The 20,623-nt window shown below is 41.8% G+C and overlaps 1 long non-coding RNA gene across 3 annotated transcripts in view; it reads right to left on the bottom strand.

The window, feature by feature from the left end:
• The window catches only part of LOC309651169, a 63,255-nt gene that overhangs the window by 30,473 nt on the left and 12,159 nt on the right, over positions 1-20,623 (bottom strand). For 2 of the 3 annotated variants that reach the window (XR_014257953.1, XR_014257955.1), the window contains one exon: positions 6,160-9,859. This is a non-coding gene — a long non-coding RNA (uncharacterized lncRNA). The remainder of the gene's footprint in view (positions 1-6,159; positions 9,860-20,623) is intronic. The other variant, XR_014257954.1, reaches the window with a different exon arrangement.

Here is a 20,623-nt window from a genome sequence, read left to right as displayed (position 1 = left end):
AAGTCCTATCTGTCTACCTGAAGCTCTCCCACCTCCAGCTGCAGCTCGCTCACCACTGGGCCCCAGTGGGACGTGCAGGGTCAAAGTAATTAATTGACAGAACCACACCCTGGGCTCTTTCCCTCCTCTACTCTCCTGGCACTGTCCTCTGGCCTTAGGGTTCCTCCCGAGAGTGACTGTCTTGCTGCTGTGTCGGCCTCAGCCATTTGATTTTTTTGTGGAAAAGGCCTTTGCCATGTGGCTGTCAGAGCCACAGGGATGTGCGGGGGAGTCCTTTCCCACCCTCTTAGACATTCAGCCTGCGTGGGTGAGATGTCCCATCTTGGTCACTGTGCCCAACAAAAATGTGGCCCAACCAGGATGAGAGGAGGAAGCAGGGATCCACTTGACATCACTGGGAGGAGAGAGAGCCAAGGCAGTGCCACACCTGTTTTCCGATCATTGAAGGGAATTTTTTTTTAATTCCATTACAATTTTTATCTTTGAGGGACTTCCCTGGCAGTCCAGTGGTTAAGACTCCGTGCTTCCACTGCAGAGGGTGCAGGTTTGATCCCTGGTTGGGGAAACTAAGATCCCATATGCCGCAGGGCGTGGCCAAAAAATAATTTAAAAAAGAATTTTAAAAATAAAATAACATTTTTATCTTTGATAAAATAAATACAGAGCTAAAAAGCTAAAAAGTCAAATAAAAGAAAAGGCCTAAAGGTAAAACAGCAGCCCTCTGCTCCCACACTCCCACCCCAGGTCTAGCTCCTCAGATTCAACCACTTTTAACTCATTTTTAGCTGTTTCTTCTAGTATTTACCCCCATATATCTAATAACAAGCTTATACTGGTGTTTCTTGAAATTTCATTTGCAGGTATTACCCACGGGCTTCCTGTTATGGACTTGGAGGATTTAACTTTTACTTCTTCTCTTCCTCTCCCTTCTCAACGTCTTTTTAACCCAATTTTGGTTAAAGCCATACCTCATGTCTTGATTATTAAATTCCAATCCCCTCTCCCCACCCCTCCCCCACATCTTGCAGCCTCTACCCCACCAGGACTGGTGGCTCTCTGGGCCTCTGTGAGCCTCCCTTCCTGAGGCTTTCCTTTGCTGACCACCTGGGAATTCCAAAGAGAATTGTTTTATAACTATTTTTAAATTATTTCAAAAGGCCTACTTGTTTGTTGTAGAAACTTTTTAAAGGCACAAGAAAGAAAATATAGATAATATATTCTTCTACCTAAACATAACCATTAACATTTTGGTGTATGTCTTTATAATCTTTTTTATATTTATCAGTATACATCAAAGAGGGGAAAATGCTGTCTAGAAAATAAAACCCACGGCTGTTGCATTTCTACCCCTGGGAGAGTAGCATGATTCCTATCTGAGCAGTATTTCTTCCACGGAGGAAAATAGCTCGTTGGACCCCATGAATCTACGAATATAAAAAATGCCACCTTGGGACTTCCCTGGTGGTCCAGTGGCTAAGGGTCTGTGCTCCCAGTGCAGGGTCCCGGGTTTGACCCCTGGTCAGGGAACTAGATCCCACATGCCGCAACTAAGATCCCACACACTGCAACTAAGACCCGGCGCAGCCAAATAGATAAATATTTTTTTTAAAAGTGCCACCTCCCCCAGCCCCACCAGAGCATGGTTAAAAAAAGGAAGGGGACAAAATCTTTTTAAAAAAACAAAGAGGCCACTCTCCTCTTCTGAGATGGCCCACACTCTGTCTGTGGGGTGTGTTTCTCTCTAAATAAATCCACTTCTTACCTATCACTTTGTCTCTCACTGAATTCTTTCTGTGATGAGACATCACGAACTTGAGCTTCATTAAGTCCTGAAACCACATACTGAAACCCCCACCAGGTGGGAGAAGTTAACTGTGTGCTGCCGCAAGCACGTAGACAACGGACTGGTTGGAACCAGAAGGTTGATGATGCTGATTCCTACTTACCTCACCACCAACCAATCAGAAGAAGGTCCATGAGCTGATCACGCCCTCCTCTTTGAACCATTACTATAAAACTCCTCACTATCCCCTCCAGGTCGGAACACTCAGCTTTGAGAGCATTAGCCCTCTGTGGCCCCCTTTGCTTAGCAAAGCAATAAAACTATTTTTTTCAACTTCACCCAAAAAAAAAAAGAAAAAAAAAAAACAAAGAGAACGAATTGGGAGATTGGGATTGACATATACACACTACTATGTATAAAATAGATAACTAATGAGAACCTACTGTTTAGCCCAGGGAACCCTATTCAACGATTTGTGATGATCTAAATGGGAAGGAAATCTAAAAGAGTGTATATATGTATATGTATAACTGATTCACTTTGCTGTATAACAGAAACTAACACAATGTTGTAAATCAACTATACTCCAATAAAAGTTAATTGAGGGCTTCCCTGGTGGCACAGTGGTTGAGAATCTGCCTGCCAATGCAGGGGACACGGGTTTGAGCCCTGGTCTGGGAAGATCCCACATGCCACAGAGCAACTAGGCCCGTGAGCCACAACTACTGAGTCTGTTTGTCTGGAGCTTGTGCTCCGCAACAAGAGAGGCCGCGACAGCGAGAGGCCCACGCACTGCGATGAAGAGTGGCCCCCGCTCGCTGCAACTAGAGAAAGCCCACGCACAGAAACGAAGACCCAACACAGCCAAAAATAAATAAATAAATAAATAATTTTTTTAAAAAGTATTATTTAAAAACAAAAAAAGTTAATTGAAAAAAAAGCGAGAGCAATAAAATGCTCTGCCAGGAGGAAATGGTAGGAATTAAGACACTGAAAAATTAAATTGAAAAAATTAAGGTACTGAAAAAACTGACAGCTTGAGAGAGGAAAAGAGTTTAGAGTCACATTGTCCAATACAGTAGGCACCAGTCACACAAGGTTATTTAAATTTAATAAAATTAAAAATTCAGTTCCTCAGTTGCACCGGCCGCATTTCAGGTACTCAACAGACACGCGGCTAGTGGCTACCACATTGGACAGCACAGAGTAGAACATTTCCATCATTGCAGAAAACTATTGGGGGGACTTCCCTGGTGGCACAGTAGTTAAGAATCCGCCTGCCAATGCAGGGGACACAGGTTAAGTCCCTGGTCTGGGAAGATCCCACATGTCACAGAGCAACTAGGCCCATGTGCCACAACTACTGAGCCTGCGCTCTAGAGCCCCCGAGCCACAACTACTGAGCCTGCGTGCTACAACTACTGAAGCCCATGTGCCTAGAGCCCCTGCTCCTCAACAAGAGAAGCCACTGCAATGAGAAGCCCGTGCACCACAACGAAGAGTAGCCCCCGCTCACTGCAACTAGAGAAAGCCCGCATGCAGCAACAAAGACCCAGCGCAGCTAAAAATAAATAAATAAATAAATAAATAAATAAATAAATAAATAAATAAATTCATTAAAAAAAAAAAAGAGCCCTCATCCTTCCCTCCATCTCTTAAAAAAAAAAAAAAAAAGAAGAAGAAGAAAGAAAACTCTGTTGGATTGCCCTGGTCTCTAACAAAGATCAAAAACTTGCAATGCATGGGCCAAATTTAGTTCATAGCAGTAAAGCATGATAGTTAAGAAGGCAGTCTCTAGAGTCAGATGCCCGAGTTCAAATCCGGCTCTGCAATTTATTATCCATATGACTTCGGACAACTTAATCTCTGTGCCTCAGTTTACTCATCTGTAAAGTGGAGATAATAGTAACTACCTAATAGGTTGTTATAAAGACCAAATACTTAATATCTATAATGTGCTTAGGAAAGTACCTGACATATAGTACGTACTTAATAAATACTTTGATTTGCCTGTTAGTTACTAACAAATGAAGTTGAGGATTTCTAAGTAAAAATCTAGGTTTCTGGGTTGTTTTTTTTTTTTTCTTTTCTTTTGTAATGCCTAGTAACCCTGGCTGGAATACTTGCAATGCTGCAATTGGCTGGAATGGAGTAGCAGTTGCCCAGTTAAGGTGGAGCACAAATCTCCAGGTGCCCACGTGTTCTTTTGGGGCATATTTTACATCAGCTGCACTCAGAGCAGGCATTTTCCTCTCAATTTGCACAAAGAGATGGGGTAGGCTAGTGGGCCGCCCTGGGGGAGGTAGCAAACACATGGGCATCAAGAAATGTCTTTAGGAGGGAGAATGCAAGTGGTTATCTGGGACACTGATATGTCATGTTCAATTTGGAGCTATAGCCCAGACTGTAGAGTGTGGTGATTCTGAGCCTCACATCTTTAGTAAAATCTGCTGCACACAGAGTTTGAGGTTAACGGTGCAGTATTTTTTGAGAAATGAAGGAATAAGGTGGTCCAGCAAGGAACAAAAATAGTGGTGAAAACAGAGTGAAGACAGAAATTTTTTTACGTGTCCAGAGGACTGATGAGTCCCTTGAAAAATCTTAGGAGCTTTTTTTGAGGGTGGTCACCAGAGAATGTGGAATAGAGGCTAGAGTCATTCTATTTGAATAATCAGGAAAGCATGACTCTCTAAGGCTGGAAATAGTGGCAATCTCTTGAGGCAGACTTTTGGGTTATAGACTCATGCACATTAAGGAAGGAGAGCAGAAAATCAGACTACAGTATTGGCAACTTTGTAATTTCCTTTTATCTCAGTGTATCCTGAACCATGTCATTATTCTTTTACCTCAGTAATTCTCAAGGAGGGGAGAGGTCATATCAGAATCAAACCATACAAAAAAAAAAAAGAATCAAACCATACAGGTGCTTCTTCAAGCCACACAGGTGTATCAGTCAGGGATTGGGTGAGGAAACACAACCACTTCCAGTGTTTAGATCAGAATGGATTCAGTACAAATATTAGTGAGCGATAACCAAATCCCTGGGTGGGTGGGAGGAGCAGGCTCAAGGGGGGCCATTCCCTCTGTCACCCTTAAGAAGGTTGAGTTCTAGGACATACTTGTCTTGCTACAATCCAGGTAGCAAGGGACCAGAAAGCTGGGACCACAGGGCTGCTGCCACCACACTAACCTGGACACCGGAATGTGGAATTCTGCCATTGTTGCCTCTACAATTTCCTCTCAACATCCTTGAGCCTGGGGACTGGATGTTGGCATCTCATGGCTTTGTTTGCCAGAAGCAAACAGCCCAAAGCAACAAGAATATGGCGTGATCTCCACCTCACTTCCACTTTTCAAATCTCGTAGAAATGCCTCTAAGTGGCAGGACCTAATTTGTACCCAGAATCCTAGCTGCGTGCAATCTGGGAAGTAAGTGTAGCTCTATTTCCTCAGCGTCTGTAGCAGAGGAAGGACCACTGGTGTAAATGCTGCGGGCCCATCAACCACATCCAGCATAGAGATTCCAGTATGTCACCTCAAGAAATCATCGTCTCTGTTATGGGCAGAGTTATTTTTGCCCTCCCTGGGGTCCACGTCCCATTCTAATAATAGTCCTTCAGATTTCCTTGGGAGAATCACCTCTCCCACTTGCAACCCCTGTGGTTGGGTGAGGCTGATCCCAGACCCCAATCCCAGGAGAGGTACATGTACTAGCCCTGGGCAACTAGTGTACTCCATTTCCTGCTCTTGTTCAGCGTGTAATCCCTCAGAGAATATTTGAAGGGATGTGATATCATATCCCTGGAGATATCAGAAAGAGAAAGGACAGTCATTTATGTTGGACTGTTGAGACATTTACCAGCCTAGAAGCTGGGAGCAGAATACTGACTCATTGTCTCTTTCTGCTGTACGATTTGGCAATTGTCTGGCCTGGGTGATACAGATGAGCAAATCCTTCACAGACATCTTTCAGTTTCAAACTATCTACAAAGAAAACAATCCTGATTTCAAATATTCTGCCCTTTAATTAAATGAAGCATTAGATCACAACCTCAATAATATTTGAAAAATGTTGCCCCCGTAACACCTTCAGACTCAGCCTAATTTTCCCCCCAACACACACACACACACACACACACACACACACACACACACACACACACACACTTATTCTAGCTCTACCTCTCACTTTCTCTTACTTCATTCTTCCTAGGCTGGGATCTGCATTCCTCAGCACCAACATCCACACAAGCTGAGTCACTTATCTTTCCAGGAATTAAACACAAGGACACAAAACTAAAAGGAGGAAGGAGAGGCAGAGAAGAGTGATCTGTTTAAGAAGTTCCTGGTCACTATGTGTACCTGGAGACACAAACCTGCTTTCCATGGGGTCCAGTCCTGTTTGGCTAAGGGCCTGGGCAGTCTGTAGTGGAAACAGCTGTGAATGACACCAGAGGTCTGGCTCCAAACCTGCACAGACAAGGGACCCTGGGTAATCTCTGTGGGTCTCTGTTTCTCACTTATAAAATGAATAGGTTGGACTCATTTATTTTCTCGTTTTGATGGTTTACAGTCACATATTGAGTCAGTGTTTGATTTGAGGGTAAGATCACACAAGGCATGACAGTTTGCTTTAGAAATACCCCATTTGTAAAGAAGACAAATAGTATTATAGAAAAGCAAGAGCTCTGAGTTAGGAGTCAGGAAACCTGGGCTGCATCATAAACTGAGTATCACTGGGCAAGTCGCCGGGCTCCTCTGTGCTATAAAGGGAGAGGCTTGGAGCAGGTGGTATCTAATGGCCTTTATAGCTCTGAGGTCCTATATGAGCCCACGATTGAAAAGTCATCAAGAAGGTATCAGCTTTAATGTTTCACTGAGAAGTAAATCAGAAGGGAAAGTGAATGCCCTCAGCTGGGGGAAGAGGTTTGATGGCCTCCTGCGTACATGGGAGGCTTCCCTGCTGTTTGTCCCTGCCTCACTCCCAATGTCCAGATTTAAGGGCGGATCTGGCACATCTGAGTCCCGAAGCCAGCTAAATGAGCAGGACCTTGAGTTCTGCTGAGTCCTCCCATGGCTAGAGTCCAAGGGTTGAAGACCAGACTTTCTCAACCACTTATCAGGGCCCATTAGTGGCCCAGCCCAAGTGGCTACTTGGCAGTGAACTTTGGTTGATCTATTAAGTGCCCCAGAAGTGCCACTTTGGCTGGCACCTGCCAGGCCCCACACCACAGGGGACTTGTGACCTCCAAGTCTGGCTGCAGTGAAGGTCAGTAAAGGGCAACCATCCTTGGAGATTTTCCAGGCTGAGACACTTCAGGGAGGTATCACAGGGGCAAGGACCACTTCTGAAAAGAACATGGAGTAAGGAAGCCTGGTGGGAACAGAACAGGGGCCTGGGGGAGGAAGCAGAGGCTACAAGGGATGGGGAACAAGGGTGGGGAATTCTGGATTTAACGCCACAGGAAGAGCAGGGCTTGGGCTAAGTGAAATGAAAAGACATATGAAGTCCCAGAAATCGATTCCAGTGCAGGTAGATCTTTATGTGAATAACAGATTAAAATGTGTAAAATAGCATTCCAAGTAGCCTAATTACATACGCTACCTTTCACTGTTTGTTTCCCCTGATTTTAAAAGTAATGTAATTTAAGGTAAAAAATACAGAAAAGAGTAACCAAGAAAAGAAAATAATCTCACCACCTAGTGATAACCACTATTAATATGTTGGTGTGTTTCCTTCTGGTCTTTTATGTGTATGTACACAATATAAATTTTAAAGGGATGATACTATATAAGATTTTTTCTAATCTGCTTTTTTCACCGGGCACCATATCATGAATATTTTTTTCTTCTCAGTCAATACTGATTCTTGCCATCATTTTTAATGACTGCATGACGTTTGATCATACAGATGTACTATTTTTTATTTAACAATCCTTTATCATTAGATATTTAAATCATGTCTATTTTTAACTATTATACACATACTTCTTTGAATCTCCTGGCACATACATCCTTGCATATCTGTCCAATTATTTCCTTAAGGTAAATTCCCAAAAGTGGAGGTGCTAGGTCAAAGTGTGATATACATATTGACATGTTGACATATTTCTTTACCACCAGTGTCCGATGCTTGACCAACTTTTTTTGGGAGGGCCAGGATTTATTTATTTATTTATTTATTTGGCTGCACGAGCCGCTGTGGCACTCGGAATCTTCGTTGCCTTGTGCAGGATCTTTAATTGCGGCACGCAGGCTCTTTTAGTTGTGGCATGTGGGCTTTTTAGTTGTGGCATGTGGGATCTAGTTCCCTGACCAGGGATCGAACCTGGGCCCCCTGCTTTGGGAGCACGGAGTCTTAACCACTGGACCACCAGGGAAGTCCCCATGCTTGATCACCTTTGAGTTAACAGCTTTGCACTTTTTGTATTAAGACCATGAATTCTTTAACATCAGAATTACACAAGTTTTATCCTTTGACCCCGTAATTTCACTTCTGAGAAAATGTTTAAAGAAAATATCTAAATCACATACACATAAAGTACTTATGTAGATAGACTGATTCATAGGTGAATGACAGATTGTGGGGAGCAGGGGCTGTCTGAATAAAGTAGTTGTTTTGGGCAATCATTATTGTCCCTGTGGACTGGAAAGGGCAACCTTAAGTGTGTCAAAGCCTTCTCCCCATCTTTGCTCACTGAGGGAGGAGGGGCAGGCAATTACTCCTAGTTCCTTGGATGGTGCCACCATTGTGCCAAGGGTGGACCACCTGCTTATACCGCTCTCTCTACCCTCAGCCTCCAGAACTTCCCCTCACCTTCCTTAATGACATCAGGCCTTGGTTCATACACACCTGCTCCACCCTGTCTGTCAAAGGTCACCAGTGATATGTACCCAAGTATTTTTGCAGCATTATCATGAGGCAGGATGATAATTTAAGATGATAACTGGTATGTTCTTTCCCTTCCTCAAAATCCCGTTTAGTCTAAGACCACCATCCCTCCTTTGGGGTTGTGAGACTTGAGGGCACCTAGAGGAAAAGAGTCAACAAAATGTCGGCTTTGGGAAATTCCCTGGCGGTCCAGTGGTTAGGATTCAGCACTTTCACTGCCGTGGGCCCAGGTTTAATCCCTGGTCTGGGAACTAAGATCCTTCATGCCCTGTGGTGCAGCAAAAAAAAAAAAAAAAAAAAAATTAGGCTTTTAAGGACTTCTCTGGTGGCACAGTGATTAAGAATCCGCCTGCCCATGCAGGGGACACAGGTTCGAGCCCTGGTCCCACATGCCGCAGAGCAACTAAGCCTGTGCGCCACAACTACAGAGCCCATGTGTCACAACTACTGAAGCCTGCATGCCTAGAGCCCGTGCTCCACAACAAGAGAAGCCACTGCAATGAGAAGCCCACACACCACAAGGAAGAGTAGCCCCCGCTGGCCACAACTAGAGAAAGCCCGCACGCAGCAATGAAGACCCAACGCAGCCAAAAATAAATAGATAAATAAATAAATTTATTATTTTAAAAAAAAGACCTTATTAGAGAGGGAGGACAGGTGGAGAGTTTGAAGAGGAAACAAAACAGCAGGAACTGTGTATCTGACCCCATCTGAAGTTCAGTAAACCCCCTTTATTGATTCCTAGGCAAGGCTTAGGCAGGCAACAAATAAGCTTTATAGGCAAATCTCCCACCATTATGTGCAGACACTATGGAGTAGAAATGACAGCTTTGCATGTCTAGGCTTGGGACCAGAAACAGTTTCTCCCAGCTTCTACACCCTACTCTTGGTAGGGGTAGGGGGTGGGGACTCCTGTCTGGGTTCGGAGAGGCCACATGGAAAGATAGGATGTGGCTACACATCAGCAGGTTGTCAGGATAGAGGGGGAACCCTTCCCAACTCCCACTGACACACCACCACCCCTGCCCCCTTTCTATGAGCCAGACAGGGATGGCTCACCTGTTACACTGGAATAGGAGGCCACCATGGGACAAAGCAGATGAAGGTCAAGGAGAGGTTGTCCCTTCCCCATTTACTCCTTGGTGACATTTGTATAACTCCCTCAGAAACAGAGAGGTGAAGAGCTAGAAAGAGCAGAAAGATTCTGATTATGACTGAGTTTACCTAGAAGTGATTATTGATTATGTTCTTTGTTCTAGAGACCTGGGGCTTAAGAAAGAAATTTAGTTCAATTATAGGAAAATAAAAAGTTATAATTTTCTGCACTTGAGGTCATGCAACTGTGAAATTTGAGCCTCCTTTTTTTACAATAGTGAAAAATTGCAAAACCTGGAGTATCCAATAAAAGGGGAACAATTGCAGTGTTATGCAATCATTTAATGTTGACAAATACTGTACAATAATATAAAGATGTTTATGAAAAAAAAAGATGTTTATGATATGATGTTAAGTGAAAAAGTAGGATATAAAAATGTATGTCCTGGGACTTCCCTGGTGGAGCAGTGGTTAAGAATCCACCTGCCAATGCAGGGGACACAGGTTCGAGCCCTGGTCCAGGAAGATCCCACATGTCACGGAGCAACTAAGCCCGTGTGCCACAACTACTGAGCCTGCACTCTAGAGCCCGCGAGCCACAACTACTGAAGCCCACACGCCTAGAACCTGTGCTCTGCAACAAGAGAAGCCACTGCAGTGAGAAGCCCGCGCACTGCAAGGAAGAGTAGCCCCCGCTCGCCGCAGCTAGAGAAAGCCCATGCAACAACGAAGCCCCAACACAGCCAAAAATAAATTTTAAAAATTAAAAATTAAAAAAAATACTGTGCAAGCTGAAACCCATGCATAGCAATCTTAATAATCAATGAGAAAAAAAATCAATGAGAAAAAGTATGATTGTTCTGTGACTTGTAAATAGTTTGGTCAAAACATTAAAAGCTCTACTGTCAGTTATAAGTGTTTAGGAAAATGAAAAAAAGAAAAGAAAGTTAACATTTACTTAGTACACTGTTATTTAAAACACTAGAAACATTGAAAATTAAAATGTTTTATTTCTTTGTAAAAGTTATCAGTGCTTACCTTCTCATATAATTTATGATACAGAGCAAGCACCTTTTCTATGACTTGGCCAATTGTTATACCCCTTTCTAAGTTTGGATCAGCTTCCCACATTTTATCCTTTGAACTTTCAATGTCATGAAATATCCCTGAGACTTCCTTTAATGGGGCCACCCAGCTAAGCTCCTCCCAAATTCCTAACCTACAGAAGCTGTGTGAGACAATAAATGTTTGTTGTCGTTTAAGTTGTTAAGTTTTGGGGTAATTTGTTGTGCAGCAACAGGTAACAATCAGTAGTTACAATAAGACTAAATACTTCAATTAAAAGAGAGATTCTCAAACTGGATTAAAAAGGAAGCATATGCTTCCTATAATAGGCACATCTTAATATAAGGGTGCAGAAAGGATGGTTGTAAAATAATCCAAAAAGGTACACCATGCACTCAAAAACAACAAAAAACCCCCCAAACAACCCAATTAAAAATGGGCAAATGACTTGAATAGACATTTTTCTGAATAAAATATACAAATGACCAACAAGCTCATTGAAAATATGTTCAACATCATAATCACTAGTGAAATGCAAATCACAACCACAGGGAGATACAATCTCATTCTCATTAGGATGGTTACTACTTAAAAAAAAAACAAACAAGCAACGACAACAAACAGAAAATAAGTATTGGTGTATTGTGAGAGTTGACTGATTTTCCAATAAAAAGAAGGAGGGCTTCACCATGCATATGCTAACAATAACAACAAAAAACCTGGCGTAGCTATCTTAATATCATACAAGGTAGACTTTAAAGCAAAAAGCATCATTAGTAATAAATAAGGACATTTCATAATAATAAAATATTCAACAATCTGGACAATGTAAAAATTCTAAACTTCTATGCTCTTAATAACACAGTCTCAAAATTGAGCAAGCAAAAATTAATGCAACTGGAAGTGAAAATAGCCAAATCTATGCTCACAATGGGAGGTCTTAATACCCTCCCGTTGTGGTAAAGATATAAAAGATTTCAACAAAAAATGAAAAAATTATTAAAGCAAACAAAAAAATTAGTAAAGATATAAAAGATATTAACAAAAAAATCAGTAATGATATAAAAGATTTCAACAACCAACTAAGAAACCTGATTTATTTAACATGTATAGAACACTCAACAATTGCAGAATACAAACTAGCATTTATTAGGCAGATGAAACATTTACCAAAATTGAGTATAGTGACAATATTTGTGAGTCTTCATGAATCTTAGAGTATTTTTGCTGACCACGATGGAATTAAACTCAAAATGAACAACAGAAAGGTTAGCTAGAAAATCTCTGTATGCTTGCAACATTTTTGATATACTTCTGTATGATCTACAGGTCAAAGAAGAACTCCCAATGGACATGAGAAAGTATTTGGAATTAAATGATAATACAAATATGACATATCAAAGCTTATGGAATGTACCTGGGCTAAAGGAAAGTTTACAGCCTTAAATGCATATATTAGAAAGGAAGAAAGACTGAGAATTAATGTTCAAAGGAGCCATGTCAAGAAATATTTTTAAATGACAGATTAAACCCAAAGATAATGAAAGAAGAAATAATTAAGATAAGAACATACTTCAATGAAGTAGAATGCAAACATAAAGTGGAGACTATTAATAAAGACAAATGTTGATATTTTGAAAAGACTAATTGTTAAACCCTTGGCAAAACTGATAAAAAAAAGAGAAAAGGTTTAAATAACTATTATCAGGAATGAAAAAAATATATCACTAGAGAGTCTACCAATATTTTAAAAATGATATCACAAACAGTTTTATTCCAATAATTTCTACACTTTGGTGAAATGGGCAAATTAAGAGAAAAATTAAACAACAACAAGAACACAAGAAGAAACGGAAAAATCTTAATAGTTCTATACTTATGAATAAAATTAAATCAATACTTAAAAACATTCCACAAAATCATTCAAGGTCTAGGTGGCTTTGTCATTGAATCCTGCCAAAATATTAAAGGATGAAATCATGATAATTTTACATTAACTTCATTTCTGAGCCTCAGTTTCCTCACCAGTAAAAAGCAGGTTGGACTAGCCAAGCTCAGAAGTGTCTTCCAGTGTCTGCCCTTGATATCTCTCTTGGTGCCCCTTCTGGGAGACCCCCGTCCAAAGGTGAAGTTGAGGACATTTGTCTTTGATGGGAAAAGATTTCAGAATTCTGCTGTATAGTACGCGCTGACCAGCACTGGGTGAATGGAAGTCACCTGGGCCCTCTTCTCCATGCTCTATAATGTGCTATGGATGTTGCCATCTGAACTGAGATAGGTTCTCCTCCAGTGGTCCCATAATCCCCACCACTGTCCTTTACTCCCAGGGAAGCATAGGAAGCTGAATAGTGTCCTGTAAAAAGAACCACAGGATGAAGGGGGCAGAGGGTCGTGGGTGTAATATTAATTTCAAAACCTCAGTTAGGGGCTTCCCTGGTGGCGCAGTGGTTGAGAATCTGCCTGCCAATGCAGGGGACACGGGTTCGAGCCCTGGTCTGGGAAGATCCCACATGCCGCGGAGCGACTAGGCCCGTGAGCCACAATTGCTGAGCCTGCGCGTCTGGAGCCTGTGCTCCGCAACAGGAAAGGCCACGATAGTGAGAGGCCCGCGCACCGCAATGAAGAGTGGCCCCCACTTGCCGCAAATAGAAAGCCCTCGCACAGAAACGAAGACCCAACACAGCCATAAATAAATAAATAAATAAATAAAATTAAAAAAACAAAAAAACCTCAGCTAGCCAGAATCTTCATATATACCCTTTAAGCATTAAAACTCTATTTTAACCATCTTGATTGGACATTATGCTAAATATATTTTATCCATCTTTTCTTTCCTAAGTATAGATGAACAAGTATACATTCTTTAGCTTTTTCTTCAGAATATAGGGTCATAGTGATGAATATTAGATATTGTAATCTCAGAGAAGCAATCAGGGAAATTAACAACAATATAGTTATTTGATTCTACACCAACTAAATCTTTCCAGTCTTCTGTGATTTTTGAATTCTTGTCTTCCTTAAAAAAAAATCTTCTTCCTACATTTCAGGCTGTTTGCTGTCACCTTGTGTATTATAAATGTGTTTTCTTAGCAGGAACATTTCCCTTTTTCAAATGTGCTCCTATTTTTCTGTGAGTTAAGAAAAGAGACTATCAGGTATGTTAGCATTGTGTATAAACTAGGAGTAAATAAACCCCGATGAAACAAAGATGGAAAAGTTTTATTGACATATTAACCTATGCACGTACTTTCTCCCCCTTCATTCAAGCAGATAATAGATCTTGTGCTACTAGTTTCAGGGAGTTTGTGGCTCCTACTGATGAAATAGGGATTGATAAGAGATGAATTTCTTCTGATCAGGGTTTCTTATGACCTGGGGCCCTTGAACTTAGATGGGAAAAAATTACATTTTTTTTTTTTTTCTCTAACCTGTATCTGAAAAATAGCATTTCCTTCAATTTTGAGTGTAGGCAACAAATTGCTGCTGTATGAACAGTATCTGTGCCTTTGCCATCAGCAGAAATTAGCTATTTTCATATCCTTTTATGGTTGTTGCAATATGTTGAAATATCATTTACATATATCACTACCTCAAAAGTATGAAGTTATTAGACCATCACTAGATCTCGGTATTTAATGTGCTATTTTTAGAAAACCCATGCGTTACTCTATCATAAGTCTGTTTTTTAAAATATTTTAATAATCGTGCATCAGTATTTCCCCTCAGGCTGGTGGAAGGAAAGAAGAGCAGAGAGGGCTGTGATACTGAGAGCAGGAAGGCTGGGTCCTTGGGGAGGGTACGGTCGCTCACTGCACCTAGGGACAGAGTCCCAGGTCGCCAGATTGGAATGCAAACAGTTGACAGAGCCACTGCAACCTGTGGGGACCAATGCCTGAGGACCTGATGGACCCCCCCAAAAAACCCTCCCCAAACTGTACATAACCTGTGGGAATGGGAGACCCCCCAAAAACCAAACTCTAGTTCTTATAAAACTGAGTTTGGGAGCTGAAGTATGTGGCAGCTACAAAGGCTTCTCTAGTGACTGAAAGGCATGGCTTCAATTACAAGACTTCTATGCACTGTAAACACAAACAGCCCGGAAAAGGTTAAATACCTGCGTTCAGATTGTAAGATCTAGCCCAGGTTTGCTGTGTATATTGTAATGTTAAATGAAAAAAGAACTCCCTTTTGCGTTATAGTCATTTGGTCTCATATATGACAGTTGAATAATTAAAAAAAAAAGAAAGAAAGAAAGAAAGAAAGAAAAAACAACCTCTAATTGGATTGCTGAGGGCCTTTGACGGAATTCCTGAATAGGGGCTCTGTTTCAGATAGGGGCTGAAGTATGGCAGCCTGCACAAGTCCAGAGCTGGGAGAGGCCGTGTATAGTCCTGGCCTCTCTGTTTGCTGCCTCACGGTCAGCGGATCAAACTGGGACCCCGGACATCTTTGCACTGAGCCCAGTCTCCACTGCCTCCATCAGAGTCTACACTGGCAGCCTCACGGACCAACTCAGCTCTCTCACCTCTTCCCATTTCTCCATTTCAAAAATAAATTATCAACTCATGGACTGAAAGCAGGACCAGGCCAAAAGTTTCTTCCTCTTTCTTTCTACCTTGTCCACAAATTCACTCCCCCAAATAGAAGACTCCTTTGGGGGTGAGGAGGACCAGCCCTGCCCCTTCAGCTCATGCAGAAAGCTTGCTTTCCCACCCCCGTTTCCTCTCCTCAGGCCTCTCTTACCCTCAATGCACCCCAACCCCTGCAGGGAGGGGGAGTAGGGTCTGAGGGAAAGGTAGAGCTAGTGTCCAACTTTTTTGTTATTCCCTACACCCTGACCTTTCCCTTCTACAGCCGAGCCTGGTATGGGAAGAAGAGTCTCAGGCCTCAGCTTGCCAGATTGTGCAATGGACCAGCTGAAAGGTGAGGCAGGCTCTTCCTGCCCCCAGGTAATGTCAGCAGTTTGAAAAACAACATCCTTTAAGGTTGAATGCCTTGGCCTTGGATGTAGCTGGGCAGGGCTGAGTGGCTGCAGGTTCCTCCTCCCACACCTCTATGCCTCAGCAAGCATCAGGGAAGCAAGATGGTGGAGAAACAGGAGACCTGAGTTCTAGCCCAATACCTGCTAATAAAGCATCCCTGGTCCATCCAAGTCTCCACCTCATCCTCGTCTTAGTTTTTCCATCTTTAAGACAAGTGGGTGAAACCAGATGAACTTTAACATCCTTTCCATCTTTTAATGTCCTTACACATTATTAACATCCCCAAAGACAATACTCTCTATCTTACAGGCAAGCCAATAGGGTCCGTGAAGATAAGGGGCCTACCCCAAGCCACACAGTCAGGTAGGAGAAAGAGGGGGCATTGAAACCCACCTAACCCATTCAACTGCATTGGTCAAGGCAAAACCTCACCTCAGGAGCTCTGCCCTCTTCCAAAGGTTGGGTGGTCTTTGAATTAGGAAATATGGCAGAGAGAGAACATTCAAGGCCCAGGAGAACTCCAGTCCTGCTGAGCTCACGGGCAGTGAGGAAGGGAACAGAAAAAGTTCATCATCAGGGATTCGAAAGGAAGCCTGGGGCTTCCCTGGTGGTGCAGTGGTTGAGAGTCTGCCTGCCAATGCAGCGGACACGGGTTCGGGCCCTGGTCTGGGAGGATCCTACATGCCGCGGAGCGGCTGGGCCCGTGAGCCACAACTGCTGAGCCTGCGCGTCTGGAGCCTGTGCTCCCAACAAGAGAGGCCACGATAGTGAGAGGCCCGCGCACCGCGATGAAGAGTGGCCCCCGCTCGCCACAACTAGAGAAAGCCCTCGCACAGAAACGAAGACCCAACACAGCCAAAAATAAATAAATAAATAAGTAAATTTAAAAAAAAAAAAAAAAAAGAAAGGAAGCCTGGAGACCCAGCCAGATGTGAGACCAGCAGACAGAATAGAGTGGGTGCTAGGGATGCTATCGAATAAGAAAAAGTAGGTGGTAGGATGGCTTGCTTGTTCAGAAAACAATGTCCCAAGTATAGTCTTGCTGTCAGCAGAGAAAAATGCCATATTAGCTAAACATGCAATCAGCTTGGCTGGGTCTAAAAGAGGCCATTACTTAGTGACAGATACAGTCTATGAGAAACAGATTGGGAAGAACCCAGTTTCTGAATGGTGAGATGGAGGTGGATTTTAACAAGCTTCCATTGGTCTCTTTAGGCCTGATGTCTTGCTTCCTGGTCCATAGTGCCTGTTGGAGGAGAGATGGGGTACCCAAGGACTAAATAACCTTGAGAGAACTCAGTAGTGGCTAGAGGATTTCATCTTTCTCTATTATTTTTTAAATTTTGAGATGTTTGATATAGCCAAAATAATATATGTTATGTATATATGGTCATATGCATAATAATAAAACAAACACCTATGAACTCATGGCCCAACTTAAGAACTAGAAAACACTACCATTGCTCAAAGCTCTCATCTCCTGCCTTACCCAGAGGGGACCACTATTCTGAATTTGCCCCACAATCTTTTGCTTTTCTTTGTATTTTCCTACATATAAACGTGCAAACAATAAATTGCTTAGTTTTGCTTATTTTTTAATTTAACAAGAATGTATTTTTTCTAGGATTACTTTTTTCACTCATTATGTTTCTAAGATTCACCCATGCTGATGTGTGTATAGTTCACTCATTAGTAATATGCATAGTGTTCCATTGTGTGAATATACCACAATTAATTTATCCATTCTTTTGTCCAAGGGCATTTGGATTCTTTCTATTTTTTGCTGTTTTGAAAATGCTGCTAAGAACGTCCTGGATGTTAATGTTTCCTGGAGCCTAAGTATACAACTTTCTCTGGAGTATACACCCTGGAGTGGAATTATTGGGTCAAATTTTTTTTCTGAGTGGTTAGAACAATTTACATTTCACTCACTAGAGCTCCTGTTGCACTACATCTTCACCAAGACTTGGTGTTGTTCTCCCACATTCCAGCACCATCCCTAACCTCAGTTATCTCTGCTGGTAACCCTGGGGCGGCTCCCATCTTTCCCAGCCCAAGCCCATGGTCTTTTAATGCCTTAGTGAATGTGGTGAGATGTTTCTATGTATCCCTATATTCCTAACTGAGTAACATTGAGTACAAGAGAGGAAATAACAGTTTAGGGATAGACTAGGGGCCTTAGGGGGGTCTGTGTGAACATCAGAATCACTGGATCCTTTTGGAGAATGAAGGTCAGCAGGTAGATTTGTTAGTTCTATCCAAACCCAAAGCACACTGGAGCCTGGTCCCCTGGGGTGACAAAAGATGCCTAATTAATTTCCTTCCTTATCTGCCCCTCACAGCCTCTCCTGTTTCTCAAGTGAACACTATTTACCTCCCTCCACGTTCTCCTCCACTCTCTAAGTCAGTATTTCTTCAAGTCAGTATTTCTCTTAGTGGTCCACAAGCCACCTACATCAGAATCAGCTGGGGTGCTTGTTAAAAATGCAGATCCTCAGAATCTAAAAAAGAGTGGATATATGTATATGTATAACTGATTCACATTTGTTGTACACCTGAAACTAACACAACATTGTAAATCAACTATGATTTATAACCTTGGGGTATTTTATACCCCAATAAAAATTAAAAAATTAAAATAAAATTTAAAAACAATGAAAAAAAGCGCAGATCCTCAGACCCTCCCTCATACTGAAGCAGACTCTCTGGGGTTCAGCTCAGGAACCTACTGTTTAACAAGTTCACCTGGTGCTCCATGTGCACATTGAGGTTTGAGAGCTGTTGCTCTAAGCACCACCATCAGGGAGGTTAAGCCAAGGTCATCTCCAGGCAAGTTCAGATGCTCTCCCAACAGCTCCTCCATAAAGAATGAGTTGAATTCCATCTTCTCATGACCCTTCCCCTACTTCCACTGTACCCCCGGGCAGCAGGGATAAGACCACTTAAACTGTAGCATCTGTGTGTACCAGATGTGCATCCTACCACTGTTTACAGTAAGGAGAAACTGAAAATGGCTGCCTGCTGGTAGAGACCTGGTCAAATTCATTATGGTACATCTTTCCAATGGAATGCTATACAACTATTAAAAATGACTTTCTGTCTTTATTATTGCATCTCCACTTCCATGGAATCTTTAAAAAGCATGTTAAATTTTACAGTTTCCAGTTTTGTTTGAGTTTTCTACATAAGTGAGCATTATCTTTATGATCAGGAAAATACAGTAAAAGACGGAAACATCCAGAAGTGTTTGCTGACTATTTATAAAGGAGCTGGTTTAGATTATTCTACCAGCCCTGAAAACAAAAATCTCTTTAAATGATCAAAGGAAATACTACAGGAAAATTTCCCAGATCTGAAGGGCCTGAGTGTTCCAGATTGAAAGAGATCACCAAAGGCTAGCACACCAAACAAACAAACAAACCAACAGAAAATGCAGATATTTGTCATCACATTTCAGAACTCCAAGAATAAAGAGAAGATCCTAAAGAGTTTCCAAAGAGAAAAAAGGAAAAACAGGTCACAGACAAAGCCTTAAGAATCAGAGTGACATTTGGGCTCCTACCAGAGTCACTGGATATTAGAAGACCATGAAGCTTTGCTTTCAAAATAATGAGGAAAAATGATTTGTATATCTAAAATGATTTTATGTGTGATGGTAGAATGGAAACGGACTGAGACATACAAATGCTCCAAATATTTAATTTCCCAAGCACTCAATCTTAGAATACTCCTGAAGGATGTATTTTAGCAAGTTGAAGACGTGCAACATTAAAGAGGAACTCATAGATACTGGAAACAGGAGATCAGTCCAGGGCACTTGTGAGGGCAGGCCCAGCAGGACCCATGTCTGCACAGGCCCCAGGTGGGTGCAGCTAGTTCAAACTGGGGCAGGAGGAGGGGTATGCCTCCAGATTCAAAAATGCAAGTGGAACCAACAAAGGGTTCAAACTGTGTTTGAGTGTATGGAAAAACTATTGAAAGTCATGTGACAGATCTTTTGGAGCATATGGGAAAAGGTAGTGAAATAGAGACAGGCCATGGAATACTAAGTCAATGAAAATATGACAACTGATAATTTCAGGAAAATGAAAAATTTGTACAAGAAAGAAAACATAATTAGAGTACTGGAAGTCAGAAGAATGCCTAAAATTGATAAACTATGAAATTGTAGCAAATGCATATTATTTAGAAGTATACAGAAAAGCAAGTGAAAAAACAGTTAAAAGAGTTGAAAGTAGTTGCCTCTTGGGAATGGGACAGAGGTATGGGTAAAGGACTGTTTTATTTTGCCATAAGCCTTGTAGCGCTATTTTTTTTAAACTATGTACATTATTTTGATTGGAACACTCATACACTGCTGACTGAACATAAAATTATGAGCCATTAACTTTAAAAAGTTAAACAGAGAGTTACCATATGACCCAGCAATTCCACTCCAATTCCAGAGAATTGAAAAGAGGTGTTCAAACAAAAACTTGTACAGGAATAGTTCAGTACTACTCACAATAGCCAAAACATGGAAACAACCCAAATGTCCATCAGCTGATTAATGGATAAGTAAAATGTGGTATATCCATATAGTGGAATATTATTCAGCCATAAAAACGAAAGAAGTATCGATACCTGCTACAACATGGATAAACCTTGCAAACATTACCCAAAGTGAAAGGTGTCCGACACAAAAGGTCACATATTGTATGATTCCATTTATATGAAATGTCCAGAATAGGCAAATCCATAGAGACAGAAAGTAGATTAGTGGTTGCCTGGGGGAAGGGGGAGAGGGAGATGAGGAGTGTCTGCTTA

The sequence above is a fragment of the Balaenoptera physalus genome, assembly GCF_965194825.1.
Source record: "Balaenoptera physalus genome assembly, chromosome: 20".
Classification (NCBI taxonomy): Eukaryota; Metazoa; Chordata; class Mammalia; order Artiodactyla; family Balaenopteridae; genus Balaenoptera; species Balaenoptera physalus.
This window is presented reverse-complemented; position numbering and strand designations above follow the sequence as displayed.